Source organism: Mustela nigripes, chromosome 5 (genome assembly GCF_022355385.1).
Source record: "Mustela nigripes isolate SB6536 chromosome 5, MUSNIG.SB6536, whole genome shotgun sequence".
NCBI classification, from domain to species: domain Eukaryota; kingdom Metazoa; phylum Chordata; class Mammalia; order Carnivora; family Mustelidae; genus Mustela; species Mustela nigripes.
This window is the reverse complement of record NC_081561.1, coordinates 48563580-48581248: the sequence shown is the minus strand read 5'-3', so window position 1 is coordinate 48581248 and position 17669 is coordinate 48563580. Positions and strand designations below refer to the sequence as shown.

Below are 17669 nucleotides of genomic sequence, written 5' to 3'. Positions count from 1 at the left end.
TGCAAGAATGCCCCGTAAATATATTCAGACTGAAATCTTCAATCCCAAGCACTTATACTTAATTTTCCTGGAATTAAAATTGTATCCAAAGATTTTAGGGTAATGTTGTTTTTAAATATTCTAACAAATGTTTATAAACCAGCTCTAGAGCTCTGGTTTGTTAATCCAGTTAGAGATGCTGAAATCCAGGTGAGAGAAATTATGGTTATGTTAGATTGACTCCTTTTATGAGCCAGAACTACGCCATTCAAAATTCTAAAATCTTAATACATTATTTGTAAAAGATACTTATCTAAATTAAACTACTGAGATGCCTGATAAAGTAGATATGGACTAATTATCATTATCTTGCTTCTCTTCTTGTACTGCTTTTAATACTTTTTAGAATATATAGTATTTTCTGCTAATATAAAGGCTGCTAGGTTTATTTTTACTGAACTCCCTTTTCATCAGTTTTACCTCTCATACAGAATTTTTAAAAATATTTTATTTATTTATTTACTTGGGAGAGGGAGAGAGAGAGAGGTGGGAGAGAGAGCGTGGGGGGAGAGGCAGGGAGAAGCACAAGCAGAGGCTCTGTCGCAGGACCCTGCGATCATGACCCGAGACAAATCAAGAGTCAGAAGCCTAACCAACTGAGCCACCCAGGTGCTCCTGTCATACAGAATTTTTAACCAAGTTTCAATAGTTTGTCATTGTTGTTGCTATTTGTAGGGTATTATTGTTGCTCCTGATGTTGCTTCTATCATAGAATGTGCCATTACAAATGCTATTTTTTTATTTTTATTTTTTTAATTTTTTATTTTTTATAAACATATATTTTTATCCCCAGGGGTACAGGTCTGTGAATCACCAGGTTTACACACTTCACAGCACTCACCAAAGCACATCCCCTCCCCAATGTCCATAATCCCACCCTCTTCTCCCAAACCCCCTCCCCCCAGCAACCCTCAGTTTGTTTTGTGAGATTAAGAGTCACTTATGGTTTGTCTCCCTCCCAATCCCATCTTGTTTCATTTAAAAAATGCTATTTTTTAAATTCATTTGTTATTATGTTCAGTTAGCCAACATGTAGTAAAGAGATTAATATAAATAAATATATAAGTTATTTCTTGGACTTCTGTGAGGCACAATATAGCCAGAGGGTGCAAGGCCAATGCTACAGAGAAGAAGTTCTTGGAAGCTGAGCTCTGGAGAAGGAAAGCATCAAATGACCCACTTTTACCAAAGTATCTTTCTTGCCAAGTTGTTTAATTCCTGTGTTCAACTATTCCCTTTCGGGTTGTAACTATAGTTTCTACCTACAAATTTAATCTTTAATCTATTAAAATGAAATATATTATTTGAGCTAGGGTGGGACATTAATCTAGTGATACCACTATTTGACTTCCCAGGCATAAATATAATAAGAGTGGAACCAAACAAAAATGGTGTCCAGTAGTATATGGCATTTGGTTGCTTAAGTAGAGCAGGGAAGAGACAAAAGGAGTTTCTGGCATTAGGGACCCATACAGACATGTATAAACTGGACTCAAGGTATCCGAGTCTTCCAGATACCAGGGAGAGAAATAACTGAATTGGAATGATATTTTAAGAAGGAAATATTCAGGAAGAGGGATGGGGACAGGTAAAGAGTAATGTAGTCTTTCTACTCTATCATATTTTCCAAGATGGGCCCTTGAAGAACATAAACATCAAATCCTTTTTTTCTTACATTTTTATTTTATTTGACACAGAGAGAAAGAGAGAGAGAGAGACTGCGAGAGAGGGAACACAAGCCGGGGGAGTGGATGAGGGATAAGCAGGCTTTCCGATACCAGGAAGCCTGATGTGGGGCTCCATTCCAGGACCCTGGGATCATGACCTGAACTGAAGGCAGATGCTTAAAGACTGAGCCACCCAGGTGCCCCAGCAAATCGTTTTCTAATGTAATTTATTCAACATAGTATGCTCCTTTGGAAAAGTTTTCAGTTATGATTTGTAAAATGATTTTTTATCATATCTTTCACTAGAAAATAAATACCCATTTTGTCAAAAAATAACCTTCTTCTAATTAGAACATAAAAGGAAAGATTAGCCAACAGCTATGTAGAAACCATATTAGCTGGTAGGTAGGAATATGTTAATACCAGGATTGTCCTACCATGTAATTGGATTATATACTTTTCTTTCTTTTTTTAAAGAATGTCACTAAGCAATTATTCTCTTGATACAAGATAAGGGGGGAATTTTTTTCTTACTCTTGGGAAATAATTTGGCCTTCAGCTTCCTAGAGTGACAGTTTGGGAACTTTCAACTGAAATGTACCAGTTGGTCTTAATTGTCATGAGGACTAATGGAGAATAGAGTAGGTGATACCATATTATATATTACTGTCTGAAAAATTAAAGGAAAAGGAATTATAAAACAATTAATACAATTCATCTTTTTCGTGAAAGGAACTTTAAGTCCATCAACAAAGGATATGGTATGGGAAAGGCTGAGTAACTGGGTCTGTGAATAGAGTCTACCATAACACTGTAGCTTATAGGGTTCTCCTCTAGCTTCTCCTCTAGCTTCTCCTATGGCTTCTCTAACCCCATGGGCCTCAAGAGCTATCCACCTTTGTTACTAGAAGATTTCATTTGCTTTTTTTTTTTTTTTTTTTTAAAATTTGTTTTTTTTTTTAAAGATTTTATTTATTTGTCAGAGAGAGAGAGGGAGAAAGAGCGAGCACAAGCAGACAGAATGGCAGGCAGAGACAGAGGAAGAAGCAGGCTCCCTGCCGAGTAAGGAGCCCGATGTGGGACTCGATCCCAGGATGCTGGGATCATGACCTGAGCCAAAGGCAGCTGCCCAACCAACTGAGCCACCCAGGCATCCCAGGTTTCATTTGCTTTTAAAGATTTTATTTATTTATTTGACAGAGAGAGAGAGAGAGATCACAAGTAGGCAGAGAGGCAGGGGCCCCGCTGTTCATTTGCTTTTAAACATACATAGGAAACCTCTCCTGATGCATAAAGATAGCATTCAGAAAATACCTCTTTCAAACTGCCTGGTTAGGGAAGTCATTTAGAGGAAGGTGGTCCCTAAGCTTCATTCTTTAGAGAAAGTTTGATGCCACATACTTGAGCTCTTCTTTTAGTGTCTAGTAGATACTAATTCACAACCATGAATGTGATAATGGAATAGCAAAGATAACAAAGAAGGTGGAGAATGGACATTCTGCCCCCTGGGCTTCCTTCCTGCCTCCCATTCATTCTCTAAATTGCAGCTAAAGTAATCTATTTCCTCTTTTCCGGCTAAGCTGTTCATTTTATTGCATCACCCCATTTTTAAATCCTTTGTTACCAGCCATATACTTCTGATATGACAGAAGATAAACAATGAAGATGAAAAAATCCCAACAGTTTTAGCAATGACTTTTAGTTTAAAAATATTTAGGTATTTATCCATAATTATCTAAATAATAGCTCTTCTTCCTGAAATTTAGATTCCAATATCAGAGTTCTTTTAGTTCATTTATAACTTTCACAAGGATTTTTAAAATCATCATGAATAAAATTACGGTATCAGGCTCTTCTAATTTCCCACCATTTCGTGTATCATGTGCAGTGTTTTGTGAAGCACATGTTCTGTATCTTTAAGCAATATTTTCTTGAAGATCGGGTAGGTTCATTTTAAGGAAATAAAGAACCATATTCATGTTCTTTTCACTGGCTTATTTAACATGTATGTGGGCTCTTAGGATCATGGGAAGAAAATTCTAAGAACATGTTCAGGATACAGGTGAAAGACTTAAAAGCATCATTTTATACCAATAAATGCAGAAACTCTAAAATTGATCAGATTCTTGATTCAGAAATCATCTTAAAATAGTGTGCTCTTTAAAATAGGTTTCATTTTATTGTCTAGCATGACAATAACTCTCAAGAAGGCCAGTTTGTATGCAGTGAACTCTGTGAGCTGATCTGTTTGTCTTTCTAGCTTACTTCCTACAGTCATAACCCACAGGAATTTTTGATGGAGTCTGCTCAAGACTCTCTTGCCACAAGAATTAGAGCAACCACTTACGAATTTCTCTCTTTGTGCCAAGAACTATACTGTGTGAGCTGAAAGTATTGTTACCAATATTCATAAGAACTATTAGAGAGTTGTTGTCATTATCCCCAATTAAACACGAGGAAACAGACTCCAGTATGTTAAGAGTCTTGCACGTATGCTAAAGACCTAGGATATTATACTACAGGAGATGGGGAGAAATTGAATGGTTTTAAGCAAGGGAAAGACGTGATGAGAATTATATTTTGGAGAATTTACCTAATCCTTAGCTGATTGGCCACAGACAAGAGTGGAGAGGGAGGCTTACTAGGAGGTAAGCCTCTCTTACCTTACTTACCTTACTAGCAGGAGTGTTGAGAAATAAGGGCTAGAACTAAGGTGATGGCAGTGTTAGTGAATTTCAGCCACCTCCTTTCTTTTTTTTTTTTAAACCATGTATAAACTCAACCTAAGACCTTTCTGGACAAATAACTTCCAGGCAGCCTTTACTGCCTTACTTTACCAATATATGAGAAATAACATGAATGTAAAATCCTTTTTGTTATTCTTTCTTGCCAAAATTTTGTATTAACCTTGTAGACCACCATACTTTCTTTCACACAGCTGCCTGATAGCTTATGTTAATTACAACAATAGCTAACTTCTGTAACTGAGAGAACTCAACATAAAAACAAAGTCCCCCTCTCTCTCTGGAATCTGGTGGAAAAATCCCACATTCTAACATTCCAGTTCAAGTGTAGGGAAACGAGTCCAGACCTATCAATTTCCTTGCTTCGAGTGAGGAAAATGTGGCATCCATCACTTCCTCTTCTATTTCTTGGTGACAACTTTGTTATGACGATAGAACGAGTCTCAATTTGGTCTGGGAAATACGGTTTCCAGTCGGAGAGTTAGTTATGTTTGTGTCTACGGTGAAGAAGAAAGGCGATTGGGAGGACAGATAAAATTAAGTTTTGGGTTTTTTTTGTTGTTATTGTTGTATTTTTTTAATGCTATTCCCTTATTTTTTTTTTTAACCCAATATGTAAGTTTCATGTCATTCCTCCTATCATTCAAGTCCCTGTGTTACTGGATACCTTCCTATATATCTATAGGCTTTTATATTTCCAGTGCTGTCATTTAAACCTCTTGTTTCAATAAATATTAAACAGTAAACAAATCCCACTTCAGCCTTTCCTTTTCTTGCTTCAGTATTATTTATTGTTAGACTGTAATACATTATCCCTCCCAAACCTTACCCCTCCATATTTATCAAGTCTTGTATCAAATGTTTCCTTTACTTGGACTCTGACTTGAGTGCTTGATCCACAATTATCTTTCCTCCATTAAACATTCTGAACTCTACCTGTATCTCTCTCTAGGTGCTGCTCATTTTCTTTTTTTTTTTTTTAAGACTGTTATGATACAATATTAAAAGCATGCAAAGTAACATGCATGTGAAAATAAATGTGATAGATTGTTACAGTAATGACAGTAACTACAGTAATAACCCCCAATTTGTTCATGTCTATCCATTATTCGTGATCTTACATATTTCCCTCCCACATGGACTCTGGGTTGGTTCACATGACTTGCTTTGGCTTATGGGATAACGGAAAATATGATACAAGACCTTGAATGGACCTGCACATTGGACTGCGCTTTCTACCTTCTGCTAGGAATTCTGTAATGGCTAGCATGGAAATAAGCCTACTGGAGACCTGGCCTAGCCAGCCCTATCACTACCAGCTGAAACAGCACCAATCAACAGCCTACACCAACTGACATAAATGAATAATGCTATGTAAGACCATCCAGCCCCAGCAGATGCAAAAACTGACTACAGCATCAGGAGGGAGTCCAGATAAGATCCGTAGAACAAGGATAGCTGAGTCTAGCCCAAGCTGCTGATCCACTGAATTGTGAGCGAGTAAATCACTGTTGTAACTCACTAAGATGTAAAGGTGTTCTTTTATAAATAAAAGCTGAGACATAATGGATATATACATTTTTTAAAATACTGATAAACTCAGTTATTTATACTACCATTCATACTAAGAAATAGCTCCATTCTCAATTAAAATCATTTTCCCATTCTTTTGGGCTAACCAGTATCTTGAATTTTGATTTTTTAAAAAAATTCCCTTGATATTTGTTAATGTACCCATACATACATATGCCTACAGATGTATTATTTAGTTTTGCATTATTTTGAGATTTAGAAAAATTATATCATACCATATATAATCTTCTACAATATTTTATTTTTCCAAACCTATGTTTGTGAGATTTATCCAGAGTTGTGGCTTACTGATATCACTGTTATAGGACATATCTGACCATTTTCTGTAGATGAACATCTGTGTCCTTTCTGGTTTTTTAGTTGTAACATACATATATTTGTTTTGTTTCCTCAGATGAACACTTTTGTCATAAACCTTCTTGTATAATTTTCCAATTCAAATCTTCAGAAGCATTTCTTTCTTTTTTTTTTTTTTAATTTATTTGACAGACAGAGATCACAAGTAGGCAGAGAGGCAGGCAGAGCGAGCGAGAGGAAGGAAAGCAGGCCCTCAGAGAGCCTGATGCTGGGCTCGATCACATGACCCTGGGATCATGACCTGAGCTGAAAGCAGAGGCTTTAACCCACTGAGCCACCCAGGCGCCCCTTCAGAAGCATTTCTATTGGTGAATATTTAAAAGGAGAATCATTAGGTGGTAAAGTCTGTGATATTCTTTACAAGATCATGCTAAATTGTTTTCAAAATTATTTTACCAATAACTTATACTATCATTAGCAGCATAATGATCCAAATTCTCTATAACAGTCAATATTTCTTTCTTTAATAAAAACTATCTGCCAATCTGGTATGAAATGCTATCTCATTGTGGTCTTTACTTGCCTTTTTATAAATGTTAGTGAGGTTGAACATTGTTCAAGTATTACTTGGCAATTATTTCCTTCTCTGGGAAATGCCTGCTCAAATTTTTACTCATTTTCCTACTGGATTATTCCTATACCTTTCCTTATTCATTATTTAAAGTTTTTTGTCTTCTCATCTTAATGTATGTCTCATGTACATTTAACTAATAAGTAGGAACTCAAAATCTTCACCAAGGAAAGCTACGCAACATAAAGTTACACACTTGTCAATCTACATGGCTTTTTCATGACAAGCCGTTTTCTTATTTCATTTCCTTTTTCACATATAATATTACAGTAAACTGCTTTAGTACACTTATTTTGAAACAGATTAAGCATCTGTCTTCCTGAATTGATTGTTTGGCACTCTCTACATCCTTGTGAGGAGATGCTTGAAAAGAAAAGTGAGAAAACAGACTTCTTCAAAAATGTTCATTGTATCATTTATTCTAGTTGTCTTTCTCTGCTTGACTTATTTCGCTAAGCATGATACGCTCTGGTTCCATCCATGTTGTCGCAAATGGCAAGATTTCATTTCTTTTGATGGCTGCATAGTATTCCATTGTGTATATATACCACATCTTCTTGATCCATTCATCTGTTGAGGGACATCGAGGTTCTTTCCATAGTTTGGCTATTGTGGACATTGCTGCTATAAACATTCGGGTGCACGTGCCCCTTTGGATCACTACGTTTGTATCTTTAGGGTAAATACCCAATAGTGCAATTGCTGGGTCATAGGGCAGTTCTATTTTCAACATTTTGAGGAACCTCCATACTGTTTTGCAGAGTGGCTGCACCAGCTTGCATTCCCACATAAGTGACTCTTAATCTCACAAAACAAACTGAGGGTTGCTGAGGGGAGGGGGTTTGGGAGAAGGGGGTGGGATTATGGACATTGGGGAGGGTATGTGCTTTGGTGAGTGCTGTGAAGTGTGTAAGCCTGGTGATTCACAGACCTGTACCCCTGGGGATAAAAATATATGTTTATAAAAAATAAAAAATAATAATAATAAAAAAAGAAATCCCGCTGCTATAGAATCAGTAAAAAAAAAAAAAAAAAAATGTTCATTGTAGTTAAACATGCAACAGACTTGGCTAAGCTCTTCTCAGTCGACTCCCAGAACATCATCTAGCATACAGCACTCCTTCAGAGAGCTGTTGGAAGCCTTGAATAATAAAACAAATAAAACACAGAGCATACTTAAAAGACTTCTTCAGGCTCTACAGACAAAATTTGAGGCACTGATCTTTAAAGCTAGTAAGACTAAAAGTAAGAGCAAACAGCACAGATTAAAGAAAGGTACTGGCAAAAAATAAACCATATAGTCTATTTTTGTAACTACTATGAAAACATGATACATGATTGTGTCTAATGGTAAGTAAAACATCTTAACCCCTTAATAATATTGTGTACCTATGAAACAGTGACACTGATACTAGACATCTAGAAAATTTTGAACTCATATTCACATTGTTTCCTTGTGATATAAATTCTTCTGTATCAGTATACGCAGTGCTCCTGAAAACAAACTCACTATCTCTTACTCACTAGGTCCTAATGCAAAAAAAAAAAAAAAAAAAGTTTCAGTTTTACAAACAGAAATATAGCTCTAATTTTAGCTCAAAATAAAGCTGTGTACATGAAATAAAAATAATATGCTAGGGAGTTTGCAATTAAAAGTTTCAAGATGGGGGGGTCTTTGGGTGGCTCAGTTGGTTAAGCAACTGCCTTGAGCTCAGGTCATGATCCTGGAGTCCCAGGATAGAGCTCTGTTTCGGGCTCCCTGTTCAGGGGTGACTGCTTCTCCCTGTGGCCCTCCCCCATCTTGTGCTCTCGTTTTCCCTCAAATAAATAAATAAAAATCTTAAAGGAAAAAAAAAGAAAACTTAAAAAACGTAAAAACTTCAAGGTGGAATTGGCCCTTGTCAATGCTGAGATATAGGGATGATCAAAAATCAGCAGTGCTTCGATGAAAGGTTTTCAGTCTTTCTTTAAAGAGCCATTTTAATGTTCAGTAAAATTTTAAATTAGAAATATTTTCATTGTGTTTCTCCTGAGCCTTTTATGCTACCTTTAAAGGTATTGTCCCCTTTATTACATATACATGTCTATACAGATTTGATGGAAAATAATGTATTATTTTGTATTTGTCTTTCATGAAGAAGCTGTGTGCATATAACATTTATGCCAGTGACATTTTATACAAAAATTCCCAGATGCTTAGCTTCATCCTTTTTTCTCTCACTGCCACCTTCACTCTTTGAAACTCCTTTGACTCTCTTGAAAGTACAGCAAGCATTATTATTACAAAATGATAGAAAGTTATTTAATAAACTAATACCTTAATTTTATTTTCTATAATATCCATAGGGAGGTCCAACTGAGTTTTCTCAATAAACAGACAACCTGGGGTGCCTGGATGGCTCAGTGGGTTAAGCCTCCGCCTTCGGCTCAGGTCATGATCTCAAGGTCCTGGGATCGAGCCCTGCATTGGGCTCTCTGCTCAGCGGGGAGCCTGCTTCCCCCTCTCTCTATGCCTGCCTCTCTGCCTACTCATAATCTCTGTCAAATAAATAAACAAAATCTTAAAAAACAAAAACAAATACAAAAACCAGCCTATTCACAAAGCCCTGTGGCAGACAGAAGCACACCTACGTTGATTCTCTTCAAGTCAATGCCTATTTCCAGTAGGTAGTCCTCGGGGTGATTAGGCAGGGGGTAGTAAAAGCTGAGAAGCCTTCTCACTTAACTGCCATACTACTTGCAGCTGTGATCTCATTGATTGCTTGGCTTTATGTATCACCTATATACTAATAATTTACAGATTTATATCTCTGCCTGGGACCTCCCCTGTAATCTCAGGGCTTGTATTTCTAACCACGTTTTGGAACTTTCACTCAGAAGTGAACATAACCTGAATCAGACTCTCCACTCGTTGGGGCAATGCTGCCCCACCCTACGCTGCAGCTCCATAAATGATTCTTCTTCCATTTACTCAGGCCATAGTAATGGGAGTCACCTTTACCTCACACTCTGTCATATCCCACAAGCAGATCCTGTCTACTCTCCCTCTGAAATAGTTCCAGATTCTAATGACTTTTCACCACTTCCACAATTTACCACATGGGTCCAAGTCACCATACTCTTGAAGACTGGATGATTTCGAAATCCCCTCCACTGTCTTTCTGCATCTGTTTGTGGTCTTACCCAGGGTTCTTCTCACAACAGCTGACGTTCCTTTTAAAACACAAGTCATGACCTCTTCTACTCAAAACACTCTGGCTATTGTGGACATTGCTGTTATAAACATTCGGGTGCACGTGCCCCTTTGGATCACTACGTTTGTATCTTTAGGGTAAATACCCAATAATGCAATTGCTGGGTCATAGGGCAGTTCTATTTTCAACATTTTGAGGAACCTCCATGCTGTTTTCCAGAGTGGCTGCACCAGCTTGCATTCCCACATAAGTGACTCTTAATCTCACAAAACAAACTCATTTCAGAGTAAAAATTCAAAGTCCTTGCGGTGGGCTTTAAGACTCCACACCACGTGACTCCCTGCCATCTCCGTGAATCCATGTCTTTCCTCTGGTCTGAACACTCACTCTACCATGGCCCCACGACCTAGCTTCCTCGCTTCTCAGAAGCGCCAAGCACATTTGTTGCTACCATGGCCTGGAATGTTTTCCCACAGACGACGACATAAATAACTTCTTTTGTCTCTATGTTCAGTTCTGTGTCACCACTACATGAATGAGGTAGCACTTTCTACTTTCTGAAGACCTTTATTTCCCCATTTATAATTTAGAAGTTCTAAATCATCCTGTGGGCTCCATATTGTGCTCCTTGTTTTATGCCAATTAGAATGCCTTCAAGGTTCCAGTTCAAGATGACACATAAAAAGGTCCTGAATTTACCTTCTCCATAGGCATATGGAATCTACAGCTATAAATTGAACAATTTCCTCTTTAAAAAAATCTAAAAACTAGGGCGCCTGGGTGGCTCAGTGGGTTAAGCTGCTGCCTTCCGCTTGGGTCATGATCTCAGGGTCCTGGGATCGAGTCCTGTATCGGGCTCTCTGCTCAGCAGGGAGCCTGCTTCCTCCTCTCTCTCTCTCTGCCTACTTGTAATCTCTCTCTGTCAAATAAATAAATAAAATCTTTAAAAAAAAAATCTAAAAACTAGCAGAGTAACCCCTTCATGTTGGGCAAACTAGACGGAAACCACATTGAATGTTGGAGGAAAGTCTGAAACACAGTCTCGCCATAAACGCTATCCCCAGCCCAGAGACCCAAGGAGGCAGCTCAAAACCCAGAGCTCCTCCGTGAGGGGCAAAGGGTTTGTTCCTCACATTAGGCACACCACCTTTTAAGACCAGCCCCTGAGCGAAGAGCCCACAAAACATCCGATTTTCAAGACTAGCTGTGCTTGTGCGCAAGAGAGTTGCGGAACTGAGGTGAACTGAAAAACACCATTTAAAGTGCTCACTTGCAAACTCACCTGTCTCAGGGTCAGTGCAGAAGCAGCCCTTTGAAAAGCACCCAGATTTTACGGGAAAGAGGCTCGTTTGCTGATTCCAAAGCACGGGTCAGTCGGTCGGAGGGGCTGGGGTCTGCTGGGGTATGTTCTGTGGTTGGAGGCTGGTGGATGCCATCTTGTTAAAGCCACTCCCTCTGCCTTGTTAAGGCCAGAGGCACCATCTCTCTTTTCTCCCTCCGTTCTTCCTCCTTTCCTTCCTTCCTCCCTTTTTTTTTTTTTTTTAAAGCAGGTGCAATCTTTTCAGCTCTCCCTGCCTTGCTTCTGCCAGTGGGAGCCATCTTTGCACTTTCCAGAGTGCAATTATCTCCTGCAGGGAAGTGTGTACATATGTCTGCTGCCCTGATTTTTATATCTGATGACCCAGTTTTTGCAGCTACCACCCAGGGGACACCTGGGTGTCTTGATTGCCTGATTCTGGAGGCCAGGGACACTTGTTGCCTGGGCCCCATAGGAGTGCAACAATCAGAGACTATGCTTGGCAGTCTACCATCCCCAGGGTACTGCACAGATAACAGATTGAAACACACCCACAGCCTTTCTGTGAAAGAGGCCTGCTTTGGAGCTTTGGCCTTACAACTAGGCTTCGGGTTTAGTGCACAACTAGAAGCTATAGAGATGCTCTCAGGGAACAGGGAGGAGGACACCATTTTTGCACTCTCCCTTTATCTTACTCCAGGTTGTAGTATCTCCTAAAAGGGAGCTTAGATGCTCGTTTAGATGCCCTGATTTTTGCGACTGCCTCTCAGGAAATCCCTCCAGATTGCCTGATGATGGTGACCAGGAGGGGTTTACTTCTGGTCCCCAAAGACTTATATATATTTTCATACTTTAAAATCTGCTGCCTGAGGGTGTGGCTTCCATTCATGTTGAATCTAAGGGCTGACTGAGATCCTCCCCTGGTCAGTCACTGAGTCATCATGGCACACCCTCAACTACTGAGAGCTATTAAACATAGATAGGCTGCTTGTCTCATAAAGATTTGAGACAGACAAGAGCTAGAAAAGTTTGAATGCTGAGGTTCAGCAATGACACAAGGCTGCTCCTTCAATATTGGGAGAGGTGGCTGTTTCACCTCAGGCATAGAAACCAATGCTGAGCCAAGCACAATGAGGAAGCAGAAGAGTATGTCCCAAGCAAAGGAAGAAGATAAAATCTCAGGGAAGAAAAAAGAAGAAGAAGAAGGAGAAGAAGAAGAAAGGAAGGGAGGGAAGGAAGGAAGGAGGAAAGTAGAAAAGAAAGAAAGAGAGAAAGAAAGAAAGAAACCGAATGAAATGCAGATTAGAATGCCCTAAAAGTGAAAGATGTGTTGCTTGGGATATTTGTTTTAAAACAAAAAATTGAGGAGCGCCTGCGTGGCTCAGTCATTAAGCATCTGCCTTCAGTTCAGGTCATGATCCCAGGGTCCTGGAATGGAGCCGCCTGTCGGGCTCCCTACTCAGCGGGAAGCCTTCTTCTCCCTCTCCCACTCCCCCTGCTTGTGTTCCCTCTCTCGCTGTGTCTCTTTATCAAATAAATAAAATCTTTTTTAAGAAGTTGCACACCTTGTTTTAAAAGTAAAATAAAATAAAAAATTGAGTCTCCTCACTCAGCTTCGACAGTATTCCTTTTATTTTTTATTTATTTTTTATTTTTTAAAAAATATTTTATTTATTTATTTCACAGACAGAGATCACAAGTAGGCAGAGAGAGAGGGGGAAGCAGGCTCCTTGCTAAGCAGAGAGCCCGATGCGGGGCTCGATCCTAGAACCCTGGGATCTTGACCTGAGGCGAAGGCAGAGGCTTTAACCCACTGAGCCACCCAGGCGTCCTGACAGTATTCCTTTTATGTTTGCTCTTTATTTTCCATTAAAATAATAAATTAAGCCACCTTCTATTCATTTCCAAATTTATAGAACATCAACTATGAGAAGATCTTTATGATACTATTTAGGGAATTAATAAATGAGGGAATATCGTAGCACTTCATTTTCCAAATAACTGTAGTAGCTGGCATAATGTGACGCGTGTCTCAGAAGCAGGAGTGTTGCAGTGGTTTATTAGAGGGATTAAACACATCTGGTTTGGTGTATTAGGTCTTTTTGAAGGAAATAGCAAATGAGAAGTCACTCCAGGAATCAGGAGAATATCAGCAGGAAGAATTTAAGGAGGGTATTCCCAGTGAACAGAAAAATGTTATCAAGGCTCAGAAGTATATTAGTGTACTGGGGAAACAGGAGATATTTTACTTTCATCTAATAGTAGTCCTAGGAGGTTGGTGTGAAAGGAGATTCACTGGACCCATTATGTTCCATAGCCAATATTTTTCAAATATTCTTCCTTCTTGTGATAACATCTTTGGAAAAGTGCTTGTTCTGTCATATACGCTTTATTTAGTTTTCTAAGCGGAATCACCTCAGAGTGTCTCACTGACATCAACATGCATTGTTGAATACAATACTGTAAACTTTCATCTTAAAGACAAGTAATTTTCGAATCTTCAGAGTCTTGGAGACCTGGGTGGCTCAATTCCTTGAGCCTCCAATTCCTGATTTAGGCTCAGGTCCTGATTTCAGTGTTGTGAAACTGAGCCACACCAGGGGCTCTGTACTGGACATGGAGCCTGCCTTGCTAAGATTCTCTTTCCTCTCGCCCTCTGCCCCCTCCCCCACCCCACCCTCCACCACATGCACACACACTCTCTCTAAAAAATAAATAGGTTCAAATCACCAGAGTCTTAAAGACCTTAAGAAGAGAATAACTTTGAATGCCAAAATAAGGTCCTTTTTTATTAATTTTAAACATATAATTTAAAAAATTATTTTAGAAACAATTTTATGAGAAAATGTGCCAAAAATCAACAGGCAACAGTATGTCCTTATATTCAAAACAGTAATGGCTGGTTTGTATTAAAGTGTAAATATACTTTGTTAATATAATTAACCCAGTTTTCCTGTGGTGGGTATTCTGCAGGTATAAAACTTCCTTTTACTCTCAACCTTCCTGTGATTTAAAGTTCTAGATATACCTTTTTTGAACAGAACGTTGCTAGCTGTTGAAGTTGTCTTAAATCCAATCTGGCAGTAGTGATCTTTCCAGTCTGTTTACATGGAACATTATGTGACTATGTATGGATTTATTATATGCTGTATTTCCCATATATGCTATGTTTTTTAAAACCACATATATTTTAAAACATAATTTTTTTTAAAGATTTCATTTATTTATTTGACAGACAGAGATCACAAGTAGGAAGAGAGGCAGGCAGAGAGAGAGGGGGAAGCAGGCTCCCCGCTGAGCAGAGAGCCCGATGTGGGACTCGATCCAAGCACTCTGGGATCATGACCCGAGCCGAAGGCAGAAACTTTAACCCACTGAGCCACCCAGGTGCCCCAAAACATAAATGTTTTTGAAACCCGTTTCTTCTTTTTTGTCTTGTCGAATTGATTGTATGTTACCACATTACAATTATCCCTTCTACTAGTTTAGAATGTGGGTCAGCAAAGTACACTGACAGTGGGCCAAACCTCACCCACCGCATTTTTTAAGTAAAATCTTATTGGAATACAGCTACACATATTAGCGTGCATATTGTCTATGGCCACTTTCATGCTCCTGCAGCAGAGTTGAGGAGTTGGGACAGAAACCCCAAGCCTAAAATTTGATTATCACATCCTTTACAGAAAAATATTGTCAATCCTGATTTAAAATATACACACTACTTTGTGTTCTGAAGTTAATGAGTTTAATTTAATCATCATTAAGTAAAATGCAAAGCTTCTGATTTCCTACCATCTACCTTCGTCGTGCAATGATACTGTGGTTTACTCTCAACCTGATCTGATACTGTTTAATTCTCTTGATTTCTAAAACTACATTTAGGAGACATATTATTTATTTCAGCCTAGCCCCATGTCTCCCATCTTCTTGCTCATCATTATTGCGGGCATTTCCTTTTGGGGTTGTCCTTCTTCCTGAAGTAGAACCTTTAGCAGAGCCTTTGCTGTTGATGATAAATTCTCTCTGTTTTACTTGAATGTTTTTTTGTTTTGCCCTAAAGTTTGGAATAGTTTTGCTAGATATAGAATTCCATCTGACAGTTACTTTCCCTTAGCATTCTGAAGATAGCCATTACCTGTTGACTGACTTGCCAATTGAGGAGCCAGCTCTGATAAAGAGGTCAGCTGTTAGCCTAAAAGCTGTCTCCATGCACCTGGGTGGCTCAGTGTGGTTAAAGCCTCTGCCTTCGGCTCAGGTCTTGAGGCTCAGGACCCTAGCCAGGCATCAGGCTCTCTGCTCCGTGGGGAGCCTGCTTCCCCCTCTCTTTCTGCCTGCCTCTCTACCTACTTGTGATCTCTGTCATGTGAATAAATAAGATCTTAAAAAGAAAAAAAAGTTGTCTCCAGTTTTCCAGAATACTGATTAAATGGATGTTCGAATTCCCTTTGATCCTCATATACTTTAAGTTCTCTCAAACTCCCCATTGTATTATATTTTTCTTTCCCCAAAGTTCTGTTGGTTCACTTAAAATATTTTTTATTTGTGTTTTTAATCCCTCTTCTTTAAAACATATAAAAGTACACTTATTTATAAGTGTGTGTATGTATGTAGGCAAATGTGAATCATTGAAGAAAGTATAAAGATACAAAATCTAAGACATCTTACGGGCCTGTGGCTTGAGGTAGAGAATTATTTCCCTCGTTTGGGCTCTTTCTATAAGTATCTGCAGGAAAATAAACACAGTCCAGCTTTTTAAGTGTTACATTTCACCACATAGTAGCAGCCACAGTGAACTGGGGGAGGGGGGGGAAGTACTGCCCAACTCACTAACCACTCAGCTTCGGTTCTATTCCAAACGGCTGGGTCCAGGGACTGTTTATGCAGTATTTTATCTCCCATCTTTCTACAGATAACCTCCAGCAGCTGTAGTCATCTACCCATTTTCTCTCCACTGGGTACATGTGTTGACCTTTTAGGAATGATGAGAGACTTGCTGCATCTGCAAAGTGGAAACTGAGATGCAAAGGTGAAGATGCCTGTTTTAAGACTTCTGAAATTTCCTTTTTTTTTTTTTTAAGGCTATATCTGATCCAGTTTCTTCTGTCTTTGAAAGACCCATGTTCCAAGTAAGTGTTAACAAATATTACAACCGACGTTGAGGTAATTTTGCAGAACCTTTGCTCTTTTTAAATTGCTAACTTGGAAAAAAAAATTGCTAACTTGGATATAGTGTCACTTTCCTGTCTAAATTAGAATAAATACTGGCATTGACTGTTACGTTTCCTACTCTCTCCTCAATTATGATCGTAACCAAACTTGATAAAGTACAGATGTATACATGTATATATAACAACAGATATGTTTCGGCAAAGGCATCTTCAGTTCTAACTTTCCAGGCAGAAAAAATAAAAATAAAATAAAATACAAAGGAGAAAACCTAGAACTGCAGATAATCTCTACGTGGAAATTGGATGATAGATTGAGCAGTTGACTGAGTAGTTATGAGACAGCGACGTGTGTTTGGGAAAGAGCATTTCTTCTGCCTTGAATGGAACTGCATCAGAAACATCACTCATTGTAAATTTCTTGGGAGATGATACTTGCCAGACTGCAGAGTAGCCAGTAGACTCTGGCTCAGATTCGACGACGGTGATATAGGGATTATAAAAAGACAGTTCTTGAGAAAAAAATAATTTTGGATTTTCCTTTCTCGTGTTTTTCTTATTTCTTTAGTTCACTATAGACAATTTATTTTTGCCTTAAGAACTTGGTATTTGTGATTTATACACTTCTACTTTCAGAAAGAATGAGGGCCACTTTACAAGGCAAAATACATATAAAGCAAGAAATTTTAAAACTAACACACAAAGAAAAAGCCAATACCTAACTAGCTAAAAAACGCTGAGTTGTTTAGCTCCTGTTAAAACAAGCTAAATTATTCTGGTTTCTGATAATAGCTTAAGTATTGCTAAAGTAATAGTACAAATTTACGCTAATAGCTATTTGAGAATAATTTAACTGAGCATATTGCATATATGTACATATATTCATGTATCTAATCTGAAAAATAATGAAAATACTGATGCCAATTATACCTCCTCTCAAGGGAAAATGAACGAGTGAGATATTTTTTCATCCCTATAATTTTTGCTATTTTAAAAATCTCTTTACTGCTTGGGCAGATTAAGAAGAATCTTAATTCATGGA

The 17669-nt window shown here is 38.5% G+C and overlaps 1 long non-coding RNA gene across 1 annotated transcript in view; it reads right to left on the bottom strand.

Annotated features, from left to right (window-relative positions):
• LOC132017242 (uncharacterized) overlaps positions 1-11720 on the bottom strand; it is a 58159-nt gene extending 46439 nt beyond the window's left edge. The window contains exon 1 of the long non-coding RNA XR_009404206.1: positions 11448-11720. This is a non-coding gene — a long non-coding RNA (uncharacterized LOC132017242). The remainder of the gene's footprint in view (positions 1-11447) is intronic.
• Between the last annotated feature and the right edge of the window lie 5949 nt (positions 11721-17669).